We start from the raw sequence: 14067 nt of genomic DNA, 5'->3' as shown, positions 1-14067 counted from the left end.
TTCCTTCCTCTGTATTTAATAGAAAATTATCATCAAAAATTTCTCCTTTGTAATGTATTACTCTTTGCTTAGGCAACAATGTCTACTTTTATTAGCTCAATAATATTTTCCCCAGATTAGAATAAAATATTAAGTTACATATTTTCAGAACATTACATATAGTATTCATTGCTTTGGCATTTAGAACAAGAACATGTGTCATAAAAGAAAAATACCTAGAATTTTAAATGTATTCATTTATTTGTTTTGTGAATTTTGGTTGTTGGTGGGTGATTGAGTACTATTTTTGAGGATTATGTATTGTTTGTTTTTATTCAATTTTCCCGTGACTGACAAAAGTGCATTTCCTTCTCTTCCCCTTTCTGTATAAAGATTTTAGAGAAAAGGTTTCTTATCGTGTAAGAGAATCCTCCTTGAAAATGATGCTTAGGAGATAAAAAAAAAGTTTCACTTATGGCTCTATATGATGATTGTAATATGAACATTTTAGACTTCTTAGAACTTAGTTTTTTTAGTTGTAGTAGTTTGATAATTGATATATATAAATAGATATTTTTATGCATGGATTTGAGAACGTTGATTACTGGTATGTGTTTGCAATGAATTTCTGGTTTTGTTTATGGACCTTTCTAAAGTTAAGAAGCAATACATAGAGCACATTCAGCTGAATAATGATTGATGCTCGTTATAGTTTATTTATAGATGAAATATTTTCACATACAACTTTTAGAATATTATTTTTGTTCCATAAATGATATAATGTTTCTACCTCACACAATTAATGAAAGATGGTCTAAGTTTTGCTATAGAGGATGCATTTGTTTGTTTTTGATGTCCAATTGTCTTGACTTAATCTACATTTCTAGTTTGATTTACCACTGTTTTCCTCTTCTCATTTTGTACTGTGAAATGCAAAAATGGCTTCAAGTCTCGTAAATCTTGTCCTGTTTAATTTCTCTGTGTTTCCACTTGCCCTCCTGCCTACCTGGAATCTCCTCTGAGTTCTCCCTCCCTCACCTAATTTGTTTTGGTGTCGAAAGATTTTACTCAAGAACCAGTAAGTGGAGTATGATTTCTCCAGTCTCAAATTGGACCAAGAGTTGCTGTAACATACAGGACACACTTCTCTTTTAATTATTACTGTGTAATTTTGATTGATTTGAATATATTTTGTGTTTGCTAAGAGGTGTTCTATGAATTACTTTGTGAAAGTGTATGGAGAAAAGCTCATTGAAAAGAATGAAATAGAATGAGATTAAAAACTTCAAAAAAGTTGGAAAAGCTGAAAAGTGGTATAATTGTAGGAGCATCTACTAGTACTGGAATCATCTCCTGTCTTACAAGGTTCTGTGAATTGTGTTCGAATACAAACTAGATAGGTAATAAATGGCAAAAATAAATGGATTATTTTGATTGAAGGCAACTGGCTAAAGTAAAGCAAGCAGGAAATTGATTTAACTGAGTGCTGTAGTGAAAGGATAAAAATGCTAGAAGGTTGGGAACTCACTACTCATATAGATGGTGTGCTTTGTGATGAGAAACTTTCTCTGTGTGAGAAGGGGAAAATTAGGATTGTTAAACTTATGAGCCAAAGTTTATTGTTTGCTGTGTTAGAATAATCATATGTTGCTTAACCAACTATTAATGTCTGTTGAAGACTTGATTCCGATAGTGCAAATGTTGTGAAAGGCAAAAAGAGAAATTTAAGTCGGTGCTCTCAAGAAGCAGACAAGTTGATGCCCAAAACCTGGATTTTGTTTGCTAATGATAATTTAAGAAATAGTCATGTTTGCATCTTTTACATAGACCCTCATAGTTAATTTTATTTCCATTTAAATCAAAGATTGAGAAATAGAGTGTCTGATATCATGTTAACTGATCCGTTATCATTGACTAATTGCTAGCTGTTGTGGTTTTTTATTTATAAAATGTACTGTCCTTCCAGTCAGGATTCTCACTGGGATCGTGTATCCATATTGGGCTTTAGATTATTGAGAAGCAAACTGCTGTTCAAAGTTAACGTGCTTCTGTTGAGACTGTTAGTATCAGATTGGAGAAAAAAATGGCTGATGAAATAACATTTGCAGCATATTTGTACCTACCGTGTAAAAAAAGTGCTAAGAAGTATAATTACCAGTGGTCAATAATAATCATTCAGTAATTAAATTTAGTTTCCTCTTATTACATGGTTTAAGACTGAATGTAAGGTGAGGTCATGCATTTAACATGCGTTTAAAAGTATTATAATCACTCTTTAAAAATTTTTAATACTCTTTCAAAATTACTTTGTATTCATTGCTGGGAAGTGAAGTCTTGTGCATGTTTAGTTCTTGGAAGGAGTGGTTAAACTTATGTGAGAAGACAAAATATTTAAAAGTTAATGTACATTCAGATGCAGGCCTATATTTTAAAAATTGCTCAAGTGCTCAAGGAAAGCAGTGTAGAAGGAGTAGAGTTCTTACAGGTTTGTTGTAGAGATCAGTACTCTTTTTCAGTATCTTCTTAACTTTATTTGAAATCATTGTTATTTGAAAGTTGATTATTTTTTGGCAGGGTTTTTTAAATGATTTGTTTATTTTGCTTGAAAGCGTTAAACAGATAGAGGGAGAGACAGAAGAGACAGAGAGCCAGAACGAGAGAGGGAGAGATAGGGAGTGATCTATCTGCTGATTTTTTGCCAAATCACCGTAATTATCAGAACTGGGCTGATTAGAAGCTGAATCAGGGGCTTTTTCCATGTCTCCTGTGTGGGTCCAGGGCCAAAGAACTGGATTGTTTTCTGCTTTCTAAGGAAATTAGCAGGGTGCTGTATCAGGAGTGGAGCAGCCAGGGCATGCATGAATCACTGTCCACATGGGATCCAGCACTACAGGTGGAGGATTAGGGTTTTATTTTTAATCTATTCACCCCGCCCCCTTTTAAGTAAAAGTCTCTTAGAACCAGCATCAGCACAAAAAATGTCATGCTAACTTGAAATGTGTTACCTGTTGGTTGCAGTGTGGACAAAACATCTGTGTTTTGAAATAAGCATCTTTAATACTAAAAAATGTCCTTTCTTATTGTTATAGACTGGAGTGTAACTGCTAACAACTGTCCCTTTCAAAGGAGTAAAACACTTTCTTGTGTAACAAGAAAAAAATTGATTTTTAAGTTAGTATGTCCAGAAGTCATGTGGATAAATTTTCATTTATACATACCATTATGTATTAGAAGGCAGAGTGAATTATGTCACTTCATTGGAAAATCACATATGGTTATGGACTTTGTTTAATAGTGAAAACATTTTTAAGTTACTAACACAGTAATCATGACCTTTGGTGTATATTCTCTACTTTTGAGAGAAAAAGGAAATGTTTAAAGGAAACCCTATCCATAATATACATAATTTTAAAATAGTGTATCTGCTGTGTTTGTATTTGGCAAAAGACTATACTGTCAGTTAATATGCTGTTGAATTCATGGAAAACACCCAAATCATTTGCAATGTAGTTAGGAAAACAAATCTAGGCAGCTTTTACAGATTATTACTTAGATCTGTGGAAATTGGATATTACAGATTTTCAATGAGTTCCTCCTGCTCCCAGTTTAAATTAGGAATGGAATTTTATGTTAGAGATTTGCAATAAAAAGCAATAATGAAATAGGACATAACTTGTTGCAGACAGTAAATATGTTTCATATTCAGGGAAGAAATTCTGTGAAGTTTGGGTCATGGCAACCTCTGTCGTCATGTGGCAATATGAGACTTTTGTTCCGCTTGAAATATTGTAGTAATAATCTTTATTTTATGGCCATTAAATTCTTTTGAACTTTTTAAAACAGGAAAAACACAATATCTGCACACCAGCACAAAATGCATCTCAATTGAGTCATCAAAATAATCAAAATGGATCAAAGAACTAAAGGGGATTGGTAGATAATTTTAATGGAAAGTAATAGCACATATATGCTTAAATTTTAGGGAAACTTGTGTAACACATTGGAAGGAGTGTTTAGTGCAGTTTCACTTAGGAAACATCTTGAATAATTTGGAAAGGTTGCAGAGAAAGTGAGAGAAGCCCTCATATTCTAGCCTAGAACAGTAGTTAAAGTGGTTGACCAGTCTATTAATGATTTAGAGTATATTTGATAAATAGGTCTCTCATGATATTAAAAGTTAGGTTATCTGAGAGAGAGAGAGAGAGAGAGAGAGAGAGAGCGCGAGCGAGCGAGAGAGAGAGGAAGAGAGACACAGGAACAAGTTTATCCCCACAATGCCTGTAGCAGCCAGCGGTCAACTAACCATCCAAGTAGTTGAGCCATTATCCCATGTCTTCAGGCACATTAGCAGGAAGCTGTATAGAAACATGGGAGCTGGGACTACAACTGGTGCTCTGATGTGTCATTGTGGGGACTTAACTCACTGCCATAGTATCACCCAAACACCCCAGCTTCTTGCTAAGGGTATTATTAATTGAACACTGGCACTTTTCCCATTCTCCAAGTTTATTAAATAAATAACTTCACAAAAACTTCAGATACAAAATGAAAATGAAATGAATTCTAAACACTTTTGCTTTAGAAACTTCTAATTTATAAACCTCATGTATTACGATGTTTTTGGGTAAGATACCTTTGACTTATAAACAATTGCATCCGTTTGGAGTCTTGTGCTGGTAACTGCATGTATTTTGGAGTCATCAAATTCATAGTTGTACTTGGTAAGTTTTGCTAAACTCTTAGTTCCTTGGAAAGTGGAAAATTTGTGACTACGGTGTATTGATATGTATATTTCTAGTTTTATAGGAAAAATTTTTTTCAGATTTATTTTATTTTTATTGGAAAGTCAGATATACAGAGTGTAGGAGAGACAGAGGAAGATCTTCCTTCCATTGATTCACTCCCCAAGTGGCTGCAATGGCTGGAGCTAAGCTGATCCGAAGCCAGGATCCCAGTGGCTCTTCCTGATCTCCCATGCAGTTGCAGGGTCCCAAGGCTTTGGGCCGTACTCGACAGCTTTCCCAGACCACTAACAGGGAGCCTGATGGGAAGCAGGGCTGCTGGGATTAGAACTGGCCCACATGGGATCGATCCTGGTGCATGCAAGGTGAGGACTTTAGCCGCTAGGCTACCGCACTGGGCCCTGGAAAAATGTTTTAATTTGAACAGTATTACAACTTAAATGCTTTTGTCATGTGACTTATATACAGAGCTGTTCAGCTAATATCGAAAACACCCTAAATATGCTATAGAATTCTTTGTGACCTCTCTGATATTTGAGTAAGTTTATAAAAAAAAGTTTGGCTTTGGAATTCTAATAGAATGCTTACAGAGGTCAAAACTGTATTTTTGGCTTTAATTAAACTATTAGAAATTTTTTATAGCTATGTGTATTTTCTGTTCCTTTGGGTAGCATGGGCGAAAATCGGGGCTTGTTTCATTGTAAAATTTTTCATTCAGTATGTTTTAATGGAAATGTTTGCTCTAATTTTAGAAAAAGGAGAGATCCAGCTACATTAGCTCTTGTGTTCTGTTGCAAAATTTTAGATATGAGAAGAAGATATATCTTAATGAAGATAAAATCAGAAAAGAAAGGAGTCGTTATTCTTCAAGTTACTTGTTAGAGAGCAAGAGTGAGTGAGCAAGCAAACTGGGGATCCAGAGTGTGTCCTCTGATGCTTGGCCACAATGACCAGAAGCCGTTGAGCTGAGCCCTTAGCATAACCGAAGTTTCTACTTGAAAGTAAAGAATTCTGTTACCTTAGCCATCACTGAAGACTTCTGGGGGCTGCCTGGGGAGGAGGCTGGAGTCGGTAGCTCGAGTCAGGTATTGAACCCAGGTGCGGTGAAGGATCACACAGACAGCTTTGTTCTAAATGCCTGCTCAAGGAGGAATATGTTACCCAATTGGATATATTCCTTTAAATGCTGTGGTTAAAATTTGAGAGCTGTTCATTTTTAGAGATTGGCTAAAATGTGGAACTAGAAATTACATCAGTAATTCTATGGAGCAACTACTGACCTTTTGATGCACTGTTAATAAAATCCATTAGTCCATCTTAGTATATGAATGGATTTTTTAAACCCGCATTTAGATTTGTGACACTGTTCATTGGTAATTTGGAAAATATTTAGTTTCAAATGTTAGGAGAATATCTAGTATATTATAAAATGACAAATCCTAGTGCTGCTTTAACTAAAAACCACTAAGGACTGGAAAACTATCATTCTTATTGTAGCAAAGACTAGTTTTTCTGGATTGCGATTTTGCTTGAAAATTTCATATTATACATAGTTAACAAAAATTGAGTTATGAATAATCATATTATGTAGTTTTAAAATTTGTTGATTGTCTTTTTTTTATTACATTGCATTATGTAACACAGTTTTATAGGCACTGGGATTCCCCCCACCCCTCCCCAGACCCTCCCCCTATGGTGGATTCCTCCACCTTGTTGCATTACCACAGTTCAAGTTCAGTTGAAACTCTTTCATTGCAAGCATATACCAAGCATAGAGTCCAGCACCTTATTGTCCAGATAAGTTCAGTGGCTTCCTGGGGAGACCATCTCTGGTATGAAGGTAGAGCCAGCAGGGTATCATCCCAATCAATTAAAAGCCCTGACATAACATCAGCCACAGTTTATAACGTTAAGGAATTAATTAACACAGTATTGAGTAACCAATATGTGAAAAGTAGAAAAAAAAAGAAAGGCAAGTTCTTAACTACATCCTGTGGCTTCTTCATTGACATTTCAATTTTAGTTTATATACAACTGGGTTCTATACACCTTAAAGAGGTTATAGATTATTATTCAGCTGTTTCGTGTCTATTTTCATTATAGTATTTAGCAGTTTATAGCATTAAAGCATGATTTTGCTGAACCTGGCTGTTTTTCGGGTAGTCTAGACTGGCTTATAACTCTAACACGACATATGTCAACAGTTTAGGTGCAGAACAGTTTTAGGAGGGGTGTGCAGAGAAATCTTCAGTACCCTAGTGAGTAAATAATCTTTGTGTCCCACCTAGTAAGGTATAAGTGAATCCACACTGACCATTTCCTGTCTGATTCTAAGCTTTCCTTGTTCTCTGTCTATCCTAGATTTATTGTATGTTGTTTGTTTGTTTGTTTGTCTTGAGGGATTTCCGGATGGTCATTGCGAGAGAGGGTGGGAACCCAAAGTTGGAACCAAGCAAGGACCAGAGAAAGCTCCCTTCCTTTTCCCGAAGGAACTTTACTGTTCTTCTGTTTCTTCAGACCGCTCAGGGCTCCTGGCTGTTGTTCTGATGCCCTTGGATCCTACAAGGAAGGATTTGGACTTCTTCCATCCCATGTGGTAGATCCAGATGGGGGAGGGTGACATCAGAGTTCTCGGCCTCCAAAGGCACTCCCAATTCCCCGTGGTCTCCTTGGTAGTTGGGATGTAGTCCTTGGTGCCCATACACTGATGGTCCTTAGTGAGGATCTAGGAGTCTTCAGGGTTGGGATGCAAGCCTCCTCCTGTCCTGCTGCTCAGCTCTGGGTTCCCCCCCTGCTCTGTGCATATGACCTCCTGTTAAGAGGTTGTCAGGATCACTCTTGATTCCCCCCATATGCCTTTGTAGTTTTGCTGTTGTCTAATGCTGATTCAAGTCTGTTGTTCATGAGTTACCAGTTATGATCCTGCTAGGCCATACTTCACGTCTTCCTCACACATTCTAGGGAGATGGAAGATTTCTCTGCTCTCCCGCTCCATTACAGAATAACATAGGATATTAAAAGTATATTAGGTTTTACAGTTCTTTGATGTAGATCATAAGCAGTCTGACTCACATTGATTGTTGGTTCATTTATTGGTTACTTCACAATATCTTATTGCACGTGGGATAGGCTGTTTGAGGTTGAGATAATATTACATTTTACAGGTGCTATTTTTCATATTGACATCATTTCATCTTAAATTAAGGCAAACACGTGGTATCTAACCTTTTGGGATTGGCTCATTTCCCTTAGCATTATGGTTTCCAGTTGGGCCCATTTGGCCACAAAGAACTGCATTTCGGGTTTTTTTTTGTTTGTTTGTTTTTAATAGCTGAGTAGTATTCCATGGAATAAGTAAACCGTAGCTTTCTTATTCGGTGTTCTGCTGATGGGCATTTCGGTTGCTTCCATGTTTTTTGCGATTACTGATTGTGCTGCTATGAACATAGGGGCGCATGTAGGTTTCTCGTGTAGCAAGTGTTTTGGATATATTCCTAGGAGTGCTATTGCGGCATCGTATGGTATGGTGATTTTGAGTTGAGTGTTCTCCATACTGATTTCCATAGAGGCTGTAGCAGCCTGCAGCCCCACCAGCAGTGGAGTAGGGTTCCCTTTTCCCCACATCCTCTGTAGCAAGTATTGGTGCTTTTTTGTATTTGAGCTATTCTTACTGGTGTTAGGTGGTACCTCATTGATGTCTTAATTAGGGTTTTCCTTATTGCCAGGGAACTTGAGCATGTTTTCATGTGTTTGTTTGCCATTTGAGTTTGTTCCTTTGTGAAATGTCTGCCCATTTCTGGTGCCCTTTTGTTGAGTGATTTGTTTGTTTTGGTGTTTTGGTTTCTCTGGAGATCTTTGTATATCCTGGAGTTAGCCCCCTATCACCTATGTGTTGTGCAAAGATCTCTCATTCTGTGGGTTGTTTTTTGTACTTTGTTGATTGTTTCCCTTACTGTCCAGAAGCTTCTTAGTTTCATGTAGTCCCATTTGCTCATCTTGGACTTGATTGGTATTGCTTTTGGTGTTCTATTTAGAAAGTCAGGGCCTACACCTAAATGTTGCAGGGTGTTTCCAACATTTTCTTCCAAAAGTTTGAAGGTTTCTAGATGTAGGTTTAGGTTTTTTATCCATTTAGATTTGACCTTAGTGTATGGTAAAAGATGTGGGTCTATCTTCTGGTTTCTGCAGGATATCAGCCAGTTGTCCCAACTGCGTTTATTGAAGGGACCTTCCCATTTGTATGGGTTGTCATCTGTTTTTTTTTTTTTTTTTTTTTGGTCAAAGATTATTTGGTTGAATTTGTGTGGGTTCCCATCTGTTGTTTCTATTCTGCTCCATTGATCCTCCTCTCTATCTCTGTGCCAGTACCAGGCTGTTTTGATAACCACCGCTCTGTACTATGTCCAGAGGTCCGGAACTGTGATTCCCCCTGTTAACTTCCTAATTTTCAGGATGGTTCTAGCTATTCGTTTTTTTTGTTGTTGTTGTTGTTTGTTTGTTTCCAGATGAACCTTTGTATCATTTTTTTGAGTTCTGTGAAGAATGTTTTGGGTACTTTGATTGAGACTGTGCTGAATGTGTATATTGCTTGTGGTAGTATGGACATCTTGACTATTGATTTTACCTATCCAGGAGCATAGGATGTTTCTCCATCTTTTGAAGTCTTCCTCAATTTATTTTTTAAGCTTATTGTAGTTTTCTTCAAAGAGGTCCCCTATGTTTTTGGTGAGGTTTATTCCTAGATACTTCATACTCTTTTCTGTTATTTTGAATGGTATTCTGCTGGTTAGGTGTTTTTTCCATCTTGGGGCTGTTTGCATACACTATGACTATTGTTTTTTGTTCATTTATTTTGTATCCTGTCACTCTACTGAACTCTCGTATGAGTTCTAGCAGTCTCTGTATTGAGTCTCTTGGTTCTTCTATGTAAAAGATCGTGTTATCTGCGAATAGTGAGAGTTTGACTTCTTCATTTCCCATTTGAATTCCTTTATTTTCTTTTTCTTGTCTTATGGCCTCTGCGAGTACCTCTAGGACTATGTTGAATAGCAGTGGTGATAGCGGACATCCTTGTCTTGTTCCAGATCTCAGTGGGAAGGGCTCCAGTTTTTCTCCAGTATAATGCTGGTGTTGGGTTTTTTATATATTGCTTTGATTATGCTGTGGATTATTCCTTCTATGCCTACCCTGGTTAGGGTTTTTAGCATGAAGTGGTGTTGGATTTTGTAGAAGGCTTTTTTCTGCATCAATTGATACTATTATATGATTTTTGTTCTTCAGTTTTTGGATGTGGTGTATCACATTTATGGATTTCTGAATGTTGAACCACCCCTGCATTCCAGGGATGAATCTTACTTGGTCCAGATGAATGATCTATCTGATGTTTTTTTGAATTCTGTTGGCTAGGATTTCGTTGAGAATCTTTGCATCTATGTTCATCAGTGTGATCGGTCTGTAGTTTTCCTTCTCTGTTGGTTCTGTATCCGGTTTTGGGATTAAAGTGATGTTGGCTTCATAGAATGAGTTTGGAAGGGTTGCTTCCTTTTCTATTGTTTTGAAGAGTTTATAGAGGATTGGGGTTAGCTCTGCTTGGAATGTTTTGTAGAATTCTGGAGTGCAACCGTGTGGGCCTGGGCTTTTTTTCTTTGGGAGATCTTTAATCACTAAGTTAATCACTGCTTCAGTTATAGGTTTGTTCAAGTCTTCTGTTGCCTCTGGGCTAAGTTTTGGTAAGTGGTGGGAGTCTAAGAACCTTTCCATTTCCTGATGATCTTCTGATTTGTTGGAGTACAGTTGCTCATAATAGTTTGATTATTTTGTTAATGGCTGTCAGTTGTTATGTTGCCTTTTTCATCTTTGATGCTGCTAATTCTCGCTTTCTCTTGTTTTTTTCTTTGTCAGATGGGCCAGTAGGCTGTCTGTTTTGTTTATCTTCTCAAAGAACCAGCTTTTTGAATCATTAATTTTATGTGTAGTTTTTTAATTTCAATTTAGTTTATCTCCTCCCTTGTTTCGATGATTTCATGTTTCCTTTCGTTTGTAGGGTCATTTTGTTGCTGTTTCTCCAGTTTCTAAAGGTGTGTGTTTAATTCTTGTAATTGGTGTCTTTCTTGGGCTTTGACATAGGCGCCAGTTGCTATGAACTTACCATGTAACACTGCTTTGGCGGTGTCCCACAAGTTTTGTAATGCTGTATTTGAGTTTTCGTTGGTTTCCATAAATTTTTTGATCTTATCCTTTAGGTTTTCTGTGACCCATTGTTCATTCAGTAGCATATTGTTCAGCCTCCAGGTGTTTACATATTTCCTGGGGCATTTTGTTTTATTTCCATTTTCACTCTTTTATGGTCTGAGAAGGTGCATGGTATGATTCCGATTTTTTTGAAGTTAGTGAGGCTTGCTTTGTGCCCTATCATGTGGTCAGTTCTGGAGAAGGTGCCATGCACTGCTGAAAAAAACGTATATTCTGTGTCCGTGAGGTAGAGTGTTCTGTAAATGTCTACCAAGTCCATTAATTCTATGGCCTCTGTGATTTCTGTTTCTCTGTTAAGTTTCTGTTTCGTTGATCTGTCTGTTGGTGTTAACAGGGTGTTGAGGTCTGCCACGATTATTGTGTGTGCGTCTATGTCCCCTTCTAAGTGCATCAGCAATTGCTTTACGTAGCTGGTGCACCTGTGTTCAGTGTGTAGATGTTTACGATGGTAATCATTTCCTGCTGGAAGGTTCCCTTCAGCAATATGAAGTGTCCATCTCTGCCTCTTTTGGTGTTTGCCACATTGAAGTCTAGGTCATCTGAGATTAGAACAGCTACTCCAGCCTTTTTTTCTTGTCTGTTGGCATGAAATATCTTTTTCCATCCCTTCAGTTTCAGTTTCTTAGCATCTTTTTTGGTTAAATGTGTCTCTTGTAGGCAACAGATGGTTGGGTTCTGTTTGTTGATCCATTCTGTTAATCTGTGTCTTTTGATTGATGAGTTTAGGATATTTGTGTTTAGGGATAATATGGAGAGTTTGTGATTTTGGGCTGCCATGGGCATGTGTAAGCGTGCAAGTGTGTGTTTGCATCTATTAGTATCTCTGATTGATTGACTTTCCTCGTATGGATTTTAGTGGGGGTGGTCTTTCCATTTGCCATCTTTGATTTTGGTTTTCATTTTTCTTTCTGGGTTTAGCACCTTCCTAAGGAGATTTTCTAGAGCTGGTTTTGTGCTAGCATATTCTTTGAGTTTCTCTTCACTGTGGAAGAATTTAATTTCATTCTCAAATACAAATGAAATCTTTGCTGGGTACATTATTCTTGGTTGGCAGCTGTTTTCGTTTCAGATTTTGAAAGATTTTACCCTATTCTCTCCTTGCTTGGAATTTCTCCTGAGAGGTCGGCCATAATTCTGATTTGCTTTTCCTCTGAAAGTAATCTTGTCCTTTCTTCTTACTTGTCTTAGAATAGTTTCCTTGTATTTGCTTGAGCACCACATGTCTGGGTGAGGATCTCTTTGGGTCGAGTCTGTTGGGGGTTCTCTGTCCTTCCTGGATTTGTGCTTGATTTATATTTCCAGTGTTCTGGAAGTTCTTCTGTAAAATCTCATTGAGCACCCGTTGAAAGCCTATCGGTTTTTCCACTCCTTCGGGAAGGCCTGTTATTCTAATATTTGACTTTTTGAGGTTGTCTTTCATTTCCTGTATGGACCTGTTGGCTTTGTTCATGTTTGTCTCAATCTGTTTGAACTGCTGCCTTTCATTCTGAATGTCTTCCATTTCTGATACTCTATCCTCTGCTGTATTCATTCTGTTGGTTAAGCTCTCAACTTTGTGCTCTAAATTGAGGATTCCCTTTTTGACTTGGTTTATTTCTGCAATGACATGGTTTTTGAGTTCCCTTGAACTCTTCCCAGTGCTTCTCGCTGTCTCTGGCGAATTTTATCATTATTTTCTTAAATTCCTTATCTGGTAATTCCTCCATGTCTTCATCTCGCATCTCGGAGATTGAGATTAATTTTCGGTTGTTTTGGGGGTAGGTGCTTGATCTTTCTTCTGAGTCATTGCTTTTTTTGATACTTTTCCTCATTGTGTTGTGGTTTTTTGTTGTTTTGGGATTTTAGCCTCTGACTTGTTTTTCCACAGCCTCTTGCCTCAGTGCTGTAGCCTAGAGTGGGTGTGATCCAGTTACTGCTGCATGGAGTATAGGCAGAAGCATAATTCTTTTTGCTTTATTAGGGACAGTAGGTGATGGTGGGGTGTTGGGTCGTTTTGTTTGCCCCAAGGTTTATATCTCTGCAACTTGGTTCCCCTGCAGCTTGTTGGTTAGGTGTTGTCTTGCGTGTGCCCATGGGGATAGAGTTTAGGTAAGAGACTTTGTAGGCTTGGGACTTCTTTTCTTTGCTCTGGGTAGATGTAGAGCGTGTGGTTCTGCTCCCTACTGCACTCTCACAAATGTGCTCCCCTGTTGGGAAGTGTGCTGCTGTGTGCCCTGTTTGACCACTGCCTCTGCCCAAATTGGTAGTCTCTATTTAGTGGCACCACCACCCCTTGGGCCTGTGCTGAGCAGCAGGGCTTTCGTTGGAGCCTCCAGCTGCTGGGTGCCCGCTGACCTGAATTGGGTCAGGGAGTTCTGTGGCCTGGCCCCCATGTGTGGCTCCACTTCCTACTGCTCTTTGCCAAAGATGCTGTCCTGTTGGGAGGCATGCTGCTGTGGTCCCACTTCTCTGCAGCTCTGTCTCTGCGTGGGTTGATTGCCCCTATGTTCAATCCTATAGCCACCTCTGGGGTCTCCAGCACTTCAGTGGTCTGTGGCCCCCGCTGGTGTGGGTACTTGTAAAAGGATTTTCTAGCTGCCTTTGTCTTCTCTGGATCGGCTGAGACTCCCGCCAGCCTTCCCCTGCCTGGGATCACAACTCACCAAGTTTCGGGCAGCGTGCTGCCTTTCCTTTCTTTTTCTGGCTGTCCCTCCAAGCTGTGTGGATCTTCTTACTTCAGTGATGTCCAGTTACCTTCCTGCTCCTCTCCCTGGAATTCTGTGTCTCCTGGTTTGTTGCTCTGCTGGATCGGTCCATCTCTCTCTGTACTCCACCTTACACCAGCTCACCGCCGTCAGCCATCTTCTCCTATCTCCTGTTGGTTGTCTTATGACATGGGTACTGTATGGCGAGGGAGAATCAGTTCAGATTACAACTCTAACACTGAAGGTAGTTAGTGGTTTTATTTAACAGTGGCGTGTATCAGATGTACATACAAAAGTCCTTTATGTGTACTATTTGTTATGTAAAATTTGAAAACATGGTCTAAGATAGAAGATTTAATGATAGTAATCTATCTTTTCATCTATTCCTATATCTTAAAACTGACTTTCTC

The 14067-nt window shown here is 38.3% G+C and overlaps 1 protein-coding gene across 5 annotated transcripts in view; it reads left to right on the top strand.

Annotated features, from left to right (window-relative positions):
• Positions 1-14067, top strand: part of USP25 (ubiquitin specific peptidase 25) — a 145823-nt gene that overhangs the window by 35022 nt on the left and 96734 nt on the right. The gene's annotated exons all lie outside the window — the stretch shown is intronic.

The sequence above is a fragment of the Ochotona princeps genome, chromosome 3 (assembly GCF_030435755.1).
Source record: "Ochotona princeps isolate mOchPri1 chromosome 3, mOchPri1.hap1, whole genome shotgun sequence".
NCBI classification, from domain to species: Eukaryota; Metazoa; Chordata; class Mammalia; order Lagomorpha; family Ochotonidae; genus Ochotona; species Ochotona princeps.
Note: the sequence above shows the minus strand (reverse complement) of the source record. Positions and strands in the feature narration are given on the sequence as shown.